Genomic DNA, 12,888 nt, shown 5'->3' with positions numbered 1-12,888 from the left:
GAGTTGTCATGTCACGCCAAGAACCCTGGGCCTACCCCAGCCCCCACCCTCTGGGTACCACTCTGAGTATTTCCGAGGGAGGCAGAGGCAGAGATTGACCGAACCCGACGGGGAGAGATGGAGGGGAAGACGGCTGAGCAGGAAAGGGGGCCAGCCAGAGCCAGGAGGGAGGAGAGAGGCCAGATGAAGGAGAGAAACCCAGACAGAAGCGAAGAAATGAGACGAAGAGGGCCTGGGAGACAGCGAAGGAGAAAGGACGGGCTTGGACAAAGGCAAGCCTGCCAGAGACACCGTGCCCGCCGACTCTCATTTGCCTGAGATTTTTGGAGACCCACTCCAGGGCCTCACCTGCTCTCTCAATGCCCTCGAACTTCCCCCAGCTCTGCCCTCAGGCTCCGGAGGAGGGCCACACAGTAACGAGAACCTTCTGGTATACAACTTCTGGCAATCAAGCTCTTTGGGGCAGGCCACTGCCTTTCTGCCGTCCTGACAACAGGACAGCACCCGCCCCGTTTCACAAACGGGGATGCGGCGAGCAAGGGACACATCCTGAACAGCCTGAGGAAGACAACCCACGACACGGTCTCAAAGTGGGCCAGTTCCCCGGCCCCCAGAGGCTGTATTTGCCTTGTGAAAGGAAAGGAGATGGAGAGGAGAAAATCCCAAAGGGAGAGAATTCCAGAAGGTGGGAGGGAATGGTCATGATGGGGAAAGTGGAGTTGGCAGGGAAGGGAGCAGCAGGCCTGAATTTCTCCCCTCAGTGAGCACATCTCTCCACGGCCAGGCTGGGCTGCAGAGCCCTGGCAGAGACCGCTAAGCCTGGAGAGGGTCCCTGGCCACCCAAATCTCTCTCTCTCTTCTTGGATCCTGGCCTCTAGTCTGCCAAGGGCTGAACTGTAAACAAGCCTTGGAGGCCAGACAGGGGGAGCAGGTGTGGACAAGAGCATCCAGCAGCCAAAGACCCGGGACACAAACATCGAGCCCCTGGGGGCTGCTTGGCAGGTGCTGGTAGCACAGGGCTCTCAGCCTTCTCAGCGGGCCGCCGTGTCATGTCTGTCACTCCTCTGTGAGGCTTCCAGCATCCACAGCCCAGTCGCCAGCCTGGGAGGCCCCAGCAAGCCCTGACTCTGGTCAAGCAGCTGGAGAATCTTAGAGAGGCCAGGGACCCAGGAAGTTCTCTCTCTCTCTCTCTCTCTCTTTTTTTTTTTTTTTTTGCTTTTTTAGGGCCGTGCCCTTGGCATATGGAAGTTTCTAGGCTAGGGGTCGAATCGGAGCTACAGCTGCCAGCCTACACCACAGCCACAGCCACGCCACATTGGTGACCTACACTGCAGCTCATGGCAACATTGGATCCCTGACTCAGTGAGCAAGGGCAGGGATTGAACCCGCATCCTCATGGATGCTAGTCAGATTCGTTTCCGCTGTGCCACAACAGGAACTCCCCCCGGGGAAGTTCTTTACTTCGCTCTTGCCCACTCTTGGCTGCTTTCTAGAAGCAGCAGGGGAAGGCCTTCTGGAGGACTGCAGCTAGGGACTACAGGAGGGGCCAGGGAGGCTTGAAGAGGATGGCCGGAGTCGGGGAGAGGGGCTGGGGGAGCAAGTAGCTGGAGCTGACCCAGGGAGAAGTGAGGAAACCCTCTCCTCGCCTTCTCTTTCATGTCTGGCTCCGCTGGGGCCAAAGGTCCCCAGCACCGCCCAGGGGAGCTTGTGAGGAGCCAGGCGCTCGAGTCAGAACTGGAAAGAGCAAGGCACATCCTTGCTACAGCTTTGCCTGGCCCATCTGCGCCCTCCTCACCTGAGAGGATGCCAGTGGCATTGAAAGCCCAGGCCCCAGGCCCAGCAGGCGCCAGGCTGACCTCTGGTGAGGGCTCGAACTGGAGCAGGTGGAGGCTTCCCCTTGGTGCACCAGCTCCAAGCTCTGACCATCGAATACTTGGGGGTGGGGTGGGGGGGTGAAGGGCAGGGGCGGACAGGGCAGGGCAGAAATCAGGCCAAGAAGCAACTTGATAAACGAAGTTATGTGAGCAGAGGCCTGGCAAACTCATGTCACCCCGTCTGGATGCGTCTGGAAATGCCAACTACAGCCTCAGGGCAAAAAGACACCTTTTATTCTGCCTAATTGCATCTTCCTGGTGAGAGAGAGGAAGGAATGAGAAGGTCTTTGCTAAAGCAAAGGCAAGATCCCACGGGATCAGAAAAGGTTGGTGAACCTAAGAATGAAAGCAAAGGGCAAGAGCAGGTGCTGATTTTCTATCTCAGAGTGGAGGGATGAGTTAGCACCAAACATTGCATCGCCCTCATGTTGCTAGCTGGGTTCTCCTGTCTGTTTCCAGGAATGCGAGTGGCAGCAAAACTGCAAGCCTCAGCGGTCTTGTCTCTGGGTGGGGGTGGAGGTGCTAAGGAAATCACACCCTACTCTGCAGCCAGCCTTGGGGGACAGAGAATCCTAGGGAATCCCACGAACCCATGGGCTGCCTACTTGGCATCACAGATTCAACGATGGACCCAAGACTCAATTCACCGATTCTGGTTTTCACTAGAAAACCAGATTCAGGCATTGTAGAAAGAACCAAAAAGGGTTAAAAAAAAAAAAAAAGCTTGGCCTAAGCTTCAGCTACCCAGAACGTTCTATTCACCAGAAAAGCTGCTCCCTGAGCATTCAGGTTTCAGCACGGCGGTGTATTTGTATTTTTTCAGTGATCAAAATCCACCGGGCTGAGGCTCTCTGTTACAGAATAATGCCAGCTCTGCTTCCCACTGACCTCTTGGAAGGGGAATAACAGCAGAGGTGCTTGCTCTGAGTCAGGGGCTCCCTCCACTGTCTCTTAGATAGCATTCACTCATAGATGCAACAAAAATTTCCTGAGCACTTAAGATGTGCCAGGCACAGGGCTAGGCAGTGAAGATAAATTAGGGCCAGTCTCTCCCCTCCTGGAGGTTGCTGTCTGAGGTGGGGGCAGGCATGTCCACAGAAAAATATGAAACCACAGGTCACCTGGCACCATAGGGGGCAGCAGAGGATGCCATGGGAGTACAGAGGCCCGCCACTGCCCCCTTGACATGACTCCGGGCCCAAGCTGTGTGGCGAAGGTGAATAGGAGTTTCGAGGATGGACGGGGCAGAGAAAGGCATTCCAGGAAAGGAGATGATTCAGTAAAGAAGGGAGAGCTCTAGGTAGTGAAGCCACCATAATTGAAAGAAAAGTCCTAGATAGAAAAAAAAAATCAGGCAAAACGGAAGTGATTCTTTACTTTCTGGCTACAGGAATGAGGTCAGAGGACTAGTCTACCCTCCTGAGATGCGGCACTGCGCTCCCAAGAGGCCACAGAGACAATCAGAGACACGGCCCAGCACTGGGTTACCAGCCACATATTCTATGCATCACCCAGAAGCTACATATGGAAGACACCCCCCACCCCCACCAATGCCACAGGAGGAGGCAGGAAGGGTGGCCCGCTGGCAGAGGCACTGAAATTTGGCCAGAGTCATGGAGACCAAAGCCAAGGAGCTCAGAGGCCCTGTTATGCCCATGCGGCAGAGGGTCCGTGGAAGCCAGCTCTCAGGGCTAGTAGTGGGAAATTACAAGCATCCCCACGGTGGGGCCAGATGTGCCTCAGCCCCTCCAGACCTGGCCACATTCTGTTCCGCCCACAGGGGGCCATCCTGGAGGAAGGAGGGACAAAATCAATAGACACAGCAATGCTCTGCTCAAGTAAGGGCTGCTGTCCCTGCTCTTAAAGCCTGGCTGAAAAAAACAAGCCCCCTCTTCCTCCCCAGGAGGTGGGAAGATGGCTTTTGCTCAGCATTGCACACAAGGCTCTAAAAACTTTTTAGAGAATAATTCCTAACGGAGGTACTCAGATAGAGCCATAATGTCAGATTAACAGCTCCAAGCCAGCAGACCAGACACTTGTCTAATTAATAAAACTTATAAAGCAGAACAACTTATCGATGTTACAGGCACGGCACTTAGTACAACAACAAAACCCAAATCCATGCAGAACGCTCCATGCTCTTTAGGAAGTCTTTTCTCCAGCAACCTGTGCAATCCCTTCTTCAACGCAAACGGAGGAGGGGGTGGCTGGGGAATGGAAGGAACCATGCAGAGCTCTGGGCAACTGGCTGGGAGGAGACAGATGCCTCGAGAGGCTGGCACGAATCTGCCAAAGGTTAGATCCAACCTGGACTTTGGAGGCAGTGGATCTGGGCTGGAATCCCAGCTCTGTGCCAAGTGACTTAACCTCTTGAGCCTCAGTTCCCTCATCTATAAAATGAGGCTCATGATAGTACCTACTTCAAACGACCTACATGAAGATTCAACATACAAAGTAAGCACTCAATCAATAATGGCTATTAGCAACTACTATTATCACTGTCATATTTAGGCACCTACTAATAGGATCTGCTGTCCTGTTACAGTCCACTTGGTCTGCCTCTCTCTACAGAAAGTAATGAGGGTGATTTGAAGATTGGTTCAGGAGTTCCCGTCGTGGCGCAGCGGAAACGAATCCCACTAGGAACCATGAGGTTGCGGGTTCAATCCCTGGCCTCGCTCAGTGGGTTAAGGATCCAGCGTGGCCCTGAGCTGTGGTGTAGGTCGCAGACAAGGCTCGGATGCCTCGTTGCTGTGGCTGTGACCAGCAGCTGTAGCTCCGATTCCCCTAGCCTGGGAACCTCCATGTGCTGTGAGTGGGGCCCTCGAAAGACAAAAAACGAAAAAAAAAAAAAAAAAAAGAACAAAATAATGCCATGTGCAGCAACATGGATGGAACTAGAGACTCTCATCCTGAGTGAAGTAAGTCAGAAAGAGAAAGACAAATACCATATGATATCACTTATATCTGGAATCTAATATATGGCACAAAGGAACCTTTCCACAGAAAAGAAAATCATGGACTTGGAGAATAGTCTTGTGGTTGCAAAGGGGGAAGGGGAGGGAGTGGGAGGAGCTGGGAGCTTGGGGTAAATAGATGCAGAATGTTGCCTTCGGGATAGATCAGCAATGGCATCCTGCTGTGTAGCACTGGGCACTCTGTCTAGTCACTTATGATGGAACACGTAATGTGAGAAAAAAGAATGTATACACGTATGTGTCACTGGGTCACCATGCTGTACAATAGGAAAATATATATATATAAATAAATGATAAAAAAAAAGAAAATTGGTTCAAATCTCTTTGGACTTTGGGCCCTGACTTTAGATCTACAGAATAATTAAGCTTTGCTGTGAAGAAAACAAAGCCTGTATTACTACTTCGTTCAAGTCAAGTTCTCATTCCGTACCCAGTGGGGCTACCGACGGAACCTTGGGCTTGGCCACCCCTCCATTTCCACCGCCTCGATTTCCTCATCTGTAAAATGGGGGTAATATCAGGCTCTACCAAACAGAGTTAAGAAGATTAAATAAGATAATACACACAAAGCACCTACAACCATTGTGTCCCACACACAGAAAGCCAGGGTGAATGCCAGCGACTGTTTTTACTGTACACAAATTCTCATTCCTACCTAAAGAGCTTACGTAGCACAATACGTGGCACATAGTTAACAGAGATCATCAGTGCTCTCAGCAGAGATGTGTCTGGAGAGCGGAAAGGAAATCTGGGTCCGGTCTAAGAACCGGACTATGTGACTTAGGCTAAACTCACCTTTGTGACCTCAGACACTCCCGCCCCGACCCCACCACGAGTGCGCGCGCGCCTAGAATTTTACTCAGCTCAAGAAAAGAAAGTGACAGGTATGCGCCTGCATATTCCCACCTGCCAAGCTTTCTACAAGTCATGCACCACCTCAGCCCCGCGATGCTTCGTGAAGGCTGAGGCCACGCGAGGGCAGGCCAGCCAGGGTGCACCGCAGCTGGGGGGCGGCGGCGGGGAGGGCGCCTGGAGGCCCCCACACTTCGGACCACCCGGAGCCAGGGGCGGAGCTTCCAGGCGGGGAGCGGGGAGCACGCGGCCTGAGTCCTTGGAGGGGTCGCCCCCACTCCCCCCACCCTGCCTCGCAGCCTCTCTCTCTCTCTCTCCTTCACCCTCGCCACCCCCACCTCCAGCGAAAAACTTCCCGCTCATGCCGCCACTTTTCCTTCCACCGGCGGGAGCCCAAACCCTCAGCCCCGCGCATCTTGTCAGCCCCGCGCATCTTAATCTTCCAATTTCCTCGCCCATGGCGCCGCGAAGGGGCCCGCGGGTGGCCTGACGACCCGAATGGCTCCTTGGAGACTCTGGGTTGGGGGTTGGGGGATGGGGGGAGGAGGGATGTCGGCTCCGACGCGACAACTCCGTCCATCGTCCATCCTCCATCGACTGCGGGGGGCGTGGGGAGGGGGAGGCTCAGCAGGCGCGCACCCAGGACCGGGGACCCGTGCCAGCCCCGCCCCGAGTCGCTGTGAGGGGCCGGCCAGGACCACCAGCACGCGGCTGCTGACCTCCCAACCCCACAGACCCCAGCCTCCATGGCCGGGCGCCCCGCTTTCTGGTCCTTTCCCAGGTGATTCCAAACCCGGCTGTTCGGAGAGCGGTACTTACTGTCGGGGCCCTCTGCGGGCCGGGGCTGGGCGGCTGCCCGGCCCGGGAACCCTCTGGCCGGCTCCCCCTCGCGCTGCCCCCGGCTGTGCCCAGCGCCGACGGTAGCGGCGGCCGCGGCGTCTGTAGGAAGAGAAAGATCACGCCTGCCTGAGAAACCCAGCCCCTGCTGTGACCAGAATCTTAAAGAAGGAGGCGACTGGCTCGGCCCCAGAGCCGCGGCTGAGCTGAGGTGGCTGAGCTGAGGTGGCGAACTAGCGAGGCAGCTGGTAAACACGGCGGCGTCTGCTGCCTCTCGCCAGCCTGCCCGCCCGCAATCCGCCGCGGAGGAGCTCCCCCCTCACCCTCTACCCTGGACGGGCCCCCGCGGGGGAGCCGGGGAGGGGAGGCTCCAAGTACAGTGACGTGCGGATAATCCAGCTGCGGCTGAGGGAGCACTTACTAAGTGCTGGGCACCGTGCTTTACACCCATTGTCTCATCGCGGCATCCTCCCCATTGTACAGAAAATAAAACCGAGGCTCAGGGGAGCAAAGCAAACAGACTCAAACGCACAAGCTGGTGAGAAGTGACGGGGCCAAGACTGGAAACCGGAGGGATCGCAAATTCTCCACTGCCTGCCTCAAAAGCCACTTTGTGCTACTGCAGAGCAACATCTGAATAGCCGAGTCTCCACCTCCTGTCTCCCCATTTTCCTGACAGCACCAGGGACAGGTGGCGACTCTAGGCTAGTTTGCTGGTGGAGGTGGGGGTAGGGGCACCGGGCGGCAGGGTCCTGGCTGCAGTGCTTGGCGCCGGGGAGCGGCCATCGTTCTTTCATTACCTTGGACGATTCACCTACTACCTGCCAGACAGAAAACGGTCTAAGAGGCAGTCCTGGTCCAGGTGTGATCCAGGACACAGGCACTGAGCCTGTGAGGTGTGGGCTATGCTAGAAGGATCAAAGGTGGCAGGTAGAGACGTCAGTGTTCTCCGATGCCTCCCCTCGGGGAACCGCTGGCGGGGCCGTAGGGAGAGAAAGGGCTTGCTTGGGGGAGGAAGCCCTTCCAATGGGGCCGATCCCTTTAACTGGATCCTTCCTTTAACTGGAATGAGGGTTCACACCATCCACTCTTCTTTAAAGGATGAGTGGAAGGCAGCCTTGCTGGGAGACTGAGCCCCATGGCTTCTCTATGGGAGTGGCCCTAATCCCTCTGCCATGGCAATGACATCTGGGAGGTAGGAAAGACCGCTTACTCCTTCCTTGCTGGTCAAAATGATGAAATAACACAGTATTCCCCCCCCCCAATTCTGATCACAAAAAGGAGAGCAGTTTGAGAACTTGTATTCCTACCTCCCTTGCTCCTGCTTATCCACCCAGTCATTCATTTAGCAAATGTTTATTAGCATCTGCTGTGTGTCAGGCACCATGGTAGGTGCCTCCACGGTTCTGTGGGGGAGGCAGAAAGCACTCAGGGCTGGCAGTTAGGAAACACCTTTTTTTAAGTCCTGGTTCTTTAACTAAATAGCCGTGTGACCCTGGATGAGTCACGTATCCTTCGGGGACCTCCGTTTTCTTGTTGGTCAAATAGGGGTAGTAACACCTTCCCGTCCTATTTCACGGGGGTGTTCTGAGGCTCGATGGACATAATGGATGTGAAAGAGCTTTGCAAGGTATAAAGCCACTAGACAAATGTCAGGGATTAGTCTGTTGCCAAGGTGGGAGGGGGCTGCTGGGAAGCAAAGCTTAAGAGAAATCCTGGCTGACTCTCCCAAATTGATTGCACTGAATTCCATCTTCCCCGAATCACTGATTCTACACTTGGGCAGGAGTCTCGGCTCCGTGAAATATCGTCTTCCATCAGTGGTGCCCATGACACCAGGGTTAGTGATGACCTGGCCTTAAGTCAGGAAGATCGTTTGGGGGACTTGAATGGAACAGGGCGGGGGGCACTTTTGCCTCTGGATCTCTAATTCCTGGCAACGGCAGCATCTTCCCCACAAATCGAGCCCACCCGATGTGTCTGGGTACAAACCACTTAAGGCCCCCAGAGACACCCCTTCAGGAAGCGCAGGGCTTGGATCACATAGCAATGGTGGCCTTGAGGATGAATGCTGTACTTTCTCACAGGCTAGGGGCTCTGGGTTCAGCCCAGCTGACTGAGAACTACAGTAGAACTAGTGGAGCCTCTGCGAGGGTCTTCAGTTTGCTCGGTTCGCCCCTACGAGCAACCTCAAATAGATCTATAATCTAAATTCTACTACTACACTTGTTATGCAACACAGCTACAAGGCAAATTCCCAAATTTTCAGAAGTACTCTCCCCTACCCTCAGTAAACACACAGTCTAAGGAAACAGTCTTGCCAGGCAGTTTCCAGACGAATCTCCCAGCCTCCTTCCTTCCTTTCCCTCTTCCCACCAGATGGCCGCCCCAAAGCCCCTTTCACATAAAAATGCTAGAACCGGAGTTCCCGTTGGGGCTCAGTGGTTACGAGCCCAACTAGTATCCGTGAGGATGCAGGTTCAATCCCTGGCCTCGCTCCATGGGTTAAGCATCTGGCATTGCCCTGAGCTGTGGTGTAGGTCGCAGACATGGCTCAGATCCCGTGTGGCTGTAGCATAGCTCTGATTCGACCCCTAGCCTGGGAACCTCCGTGTGCTGCACGTGTGGCTCTAAAAAGGAAAAAAAAAAAAAAGATGCTAGAACCGATGCCGAATGGGGAGGGCTCTGGGGACCATGGCCGGCCAAGTCCAGAGCTGCACTACCCAGCTCTGGAGCCAAACTAGAATGGAAGTCAGAGGCAGTGACCGAAAGGAACCCAGCCTCGGGCCAGGGCACCTTCGCTCCTCAGGTTGGGGGTGGGGGAACAGCCAGAACAGCCAGACTCCACACCCAGGCTCCCTTGGCAGTCTCGAGGCACCTCTCGATGTCTTCATAGATTCCCTTGTCACATCCATCTCGCCCAGGCTGCTCCTCTTAATAAAGTGCCCCTGCGGCCACTCCAGATGGCCCGATGTTATCCTTCGATCTTCCACCCTTCTCCCCGGCATGGGCCACACAGCAGGGATTCAGACCCCTCCCCCCGCCACCCCAGGTCACAGTACTGTCTTCTGGGGAAACGCTTCCTGAGTATCCAAGCCAGGGTATGACGAAAGCTTGGGGTATGCGTGTATGAAACACTCCTTCCTTGTCCCCTCAGGGTGGCCTGGGCCCTACATTCAGGGTCTCCCCCCAGTTCCCTTGCCGACCTCAGCCTGCATCTTCCTTCCTGGGCCCGTTGCTCCCCTCAGCTATATAACCTGAGTCCAATTTGCAAATCCTTGGTGAGTGTCAATAAATCCCCATCTATATCCCCCTGCAAGACTGGAAAGCTTCAAGATCCAAAGGAATGAATCAGCGATGGTGAAATTTCAGGCACAGTGACAGGCAATTGAGAAGACATATTTGATCACATCATGTTTACCTATGTGTAAGGCTGGCCCTGAGGATATTCTGGCATTTTCCCTCGCCTATAATGAAGACTTGGAATAATAGCAAAGGAAGCCATTGAAAATACACCGGGCTGGGAGCAGGGACATCTTGCTGCTCATCCCAGCTCTGACACTAATTAGATGCAAGGCCCTATACGTTCTCCTGCTAGGTCTCAGTTTCCCCGTAGGTTAAGAGAGCACTGGATTAGCTGATTTTCAGGATCCCTTCCTGTTCTAACAGGCTCAGATTCTGGCACTGAGATAGACTGATGTCCCCACTTGGAGACATTGGACAGGGCACTGTGTGGGCATGGGAGCTGGGGGGGAGGCAAAGGGTTGGTACTGTAGGCATAAGACTGGTGCTGGTATTCAGCAATGGAGCCAGTGTCTGACTCACCTTTGCGAGGGAGCAGAGGAAGAATCTGTTCCGATCCACCACCCCCCCCCCCCCCATCTTGTAGCCTGGGAATCCACCATGTCCTCCAGGACTTATTCCAGCTACCCCAGGATCAGGACCACCTGTGCCACCATCCCATGTTCCTGAATGAGTGACCAGGAAACTGCTGCTGCCCCAACGCCCCCCCCCCAACCCCGAGTGCCCTCCAACCGCCCCCCCTTCGGATCCAGCAATGAAAGGGTTAATATCTGGCCCAGCAGGGACTGTTCATTCTGCCTGGTCAGTCAGACAGACCATACAACGCAGGGGTGGAGGGGGCATGCCCACAGCAGGCAAAAGTTCCTGGGCCAGGGATCGAACCCGAGCCACAGAAGTGACCCCAGCCACAGCAATGACAATGCTGAATCCTTAACTGCTAGGCCACCAGGGAACGCCCAGACAATATTTTTATCATCACCCTACTCTAGCATTCCGCGCTAGTTGAACACCCCGGCCCCTTCCCAGGCCGCTTCTCTGTGAAGATGTGTCAGGGGCTTTTGGAAGGGCGTTAGGCCTCCCCCCACCCCCGCCTCTGAGTCAGGTGGGTCCCTGGTTGTCTCACAGAAGGAAGAACAAGAAGGGACGCAGGGGGGCCGCCAGGGTCCCGGCTCTGTGGGGGAGCAGCAGCTGCCTGGGTGACCCTGTGTGCCGTGGTCTGGATCCAGTTGCCAGAAGATGAGACCAAAGGTAGTCAAGCTGGAGGGACACTCTTTTCGGCACTGATCTGAACAAGGCACTGTATCAGTTCCCCTCACTGGTTCTCGCAGCTCACCAAGGGCTGTCAGGTGCCCTGAGCTGCTCCCCAGGCCCACCTGGGGCACCTGCCACTATTTTCCTTCCCTCCTTCGTAGCTGGTACCTTCCCTTCTGCTCTTAGCCAGAGCAAGCCTCCCTAGCACTGGAAACCCCCTCATGTGGCCCCTGTCCCCACCTCCACAGCTCTTGTAGTTCTCTCCTCTCTCTGCCAAGGCCTAGCTGCTCCAATGGGTGCTCTGCCCCTGCCGTGCGAATGTTCTGTTCTCGCAAGGCCCGGTATTAATTTGCTCTCATTTGTGAGCGGCTTTGTTAATGCGTGTGGCCTTTTCTCGGATGTGCAGTGCCGCTCCCGCTGCCTCTCTTACCTCCCCACCCACACACACCCTTCTTAATCTTGTAAGAAGGGGCCCTTCCCTGTGGAGAGGGGGTGGAGCTTTCTCCAAGCCCTTTCGGGCACAGGCTTCAGTAGTTCGGGTACGTCTTCACAAGCACCTGCAGAAACATAGTGGGGGTCATTACTGATCCCCAAGGGACCCATAAGGAAACCGCCTGTGTGCGTGGAGAGATACAGCGTGATGGCCAAGCGGGCCTAGAAGCACAGCTCTTTCCCACAGGACCCTACGTGCTTATGTCATTCATCTGTGACACGGCCCTTTGAAGCCCCAACCAAGTCCCCAGAAAGGTGCACCCGTGCAACACACATCCATATGCAATTCGGCTTATGAATCTGCAAGGGGTCATAGCACCTCTGAAGGTCAAGCCCCTGCGTCAGCATACTTTTTGTTAAAAGCTGCCCCGATGATTCTTGTCTTTTTTTTTTTTTGGCCATTTCTTGGGCCGCTCCCGCGGCATATGGGAGGTTCCCAGGCTAGGGGTCTAATTGGGGCTATAGCCACTGGCCTACACCAGAGCCACAGCAATGCGGGATCAGAGCCGCGTCTGCAACCTACAGCACAGCTCATGGCAATGCCAGATCCTTAACCCACTGAGCAAGGGCAGGGATCGAACCCACAACCTCATGGTTCCTAGTCGGATTCGTTAACCACTGCACCACGACGGGAACTCCCTGCCCCGATGATTCTAACGTGTTCCCAGGGGTGAGAACCACTGCTTGAAAAAAAGATGTAAAAATTAAGAGATGAGCGCGTAAAAGCCTTAGCAGCCCAGAGCGTCCTTTAAAACCCTGGATGGCGTTCCTGTCATGTTTCAGCGCTAACAAGCCCAACGACTGTCCATGAGGACACGGGTTCGATCACTGGCCTCACTCCATGGGTTAGGGATCTGGTGTTGCCGTGAGTGGTGGTGTAGATCACAGATGTGGCTCGGATCCCACAGCGTTGCTGTGGCTGTGGTGTAGGCTAGCAGCTGCAACTCTGACTTGACCCGTATCCTGGGAACCTCCATATGCTGCAGGTGCGGCCCCTTAAAAAAAAAAAAATTGCGGGCATCCCTGGTATGAACCGAAGGCAGACTGGGCTGGGAACTACAGCCTAGCTTCCCTGCCTCAGTTTCCTCCTTTGAGCCTTAAGGAAATCATTCTGCTGGCCTTCTGCACCCCTCCCCAGCCCTGGATTGGCTTTGTAAATCAGTCAGTACTGATTTTGCTATGCGAAGGGATATTAAGAAAGAGATGGGAGTTCCCGTCATGGCACAGCGGAAAAGAATCCGACTAGGAACCATGAGGTCGTAGGTTCCATCCCTGGCCCCGCTCAGTGGGTTAAGGATCCG

This window comes from Phacochoerus africanus, chromosome X (assembly GCF_016906955.1).
Source record: "Phacochoerus africanus isolate WHEZ1 chromosome X, ROS_Pafr_v1, whole genome shotgun sequence".
Classification (NCBI taxonomy): Eukaryota; Metazoa; Chordata; class Mammalia; order Artiodactyla; family Suidae; genus Phacochoerus; species Phacochoerus africanus.
This window is presented reverse-complemented; position numbering follows the sequence as displayed.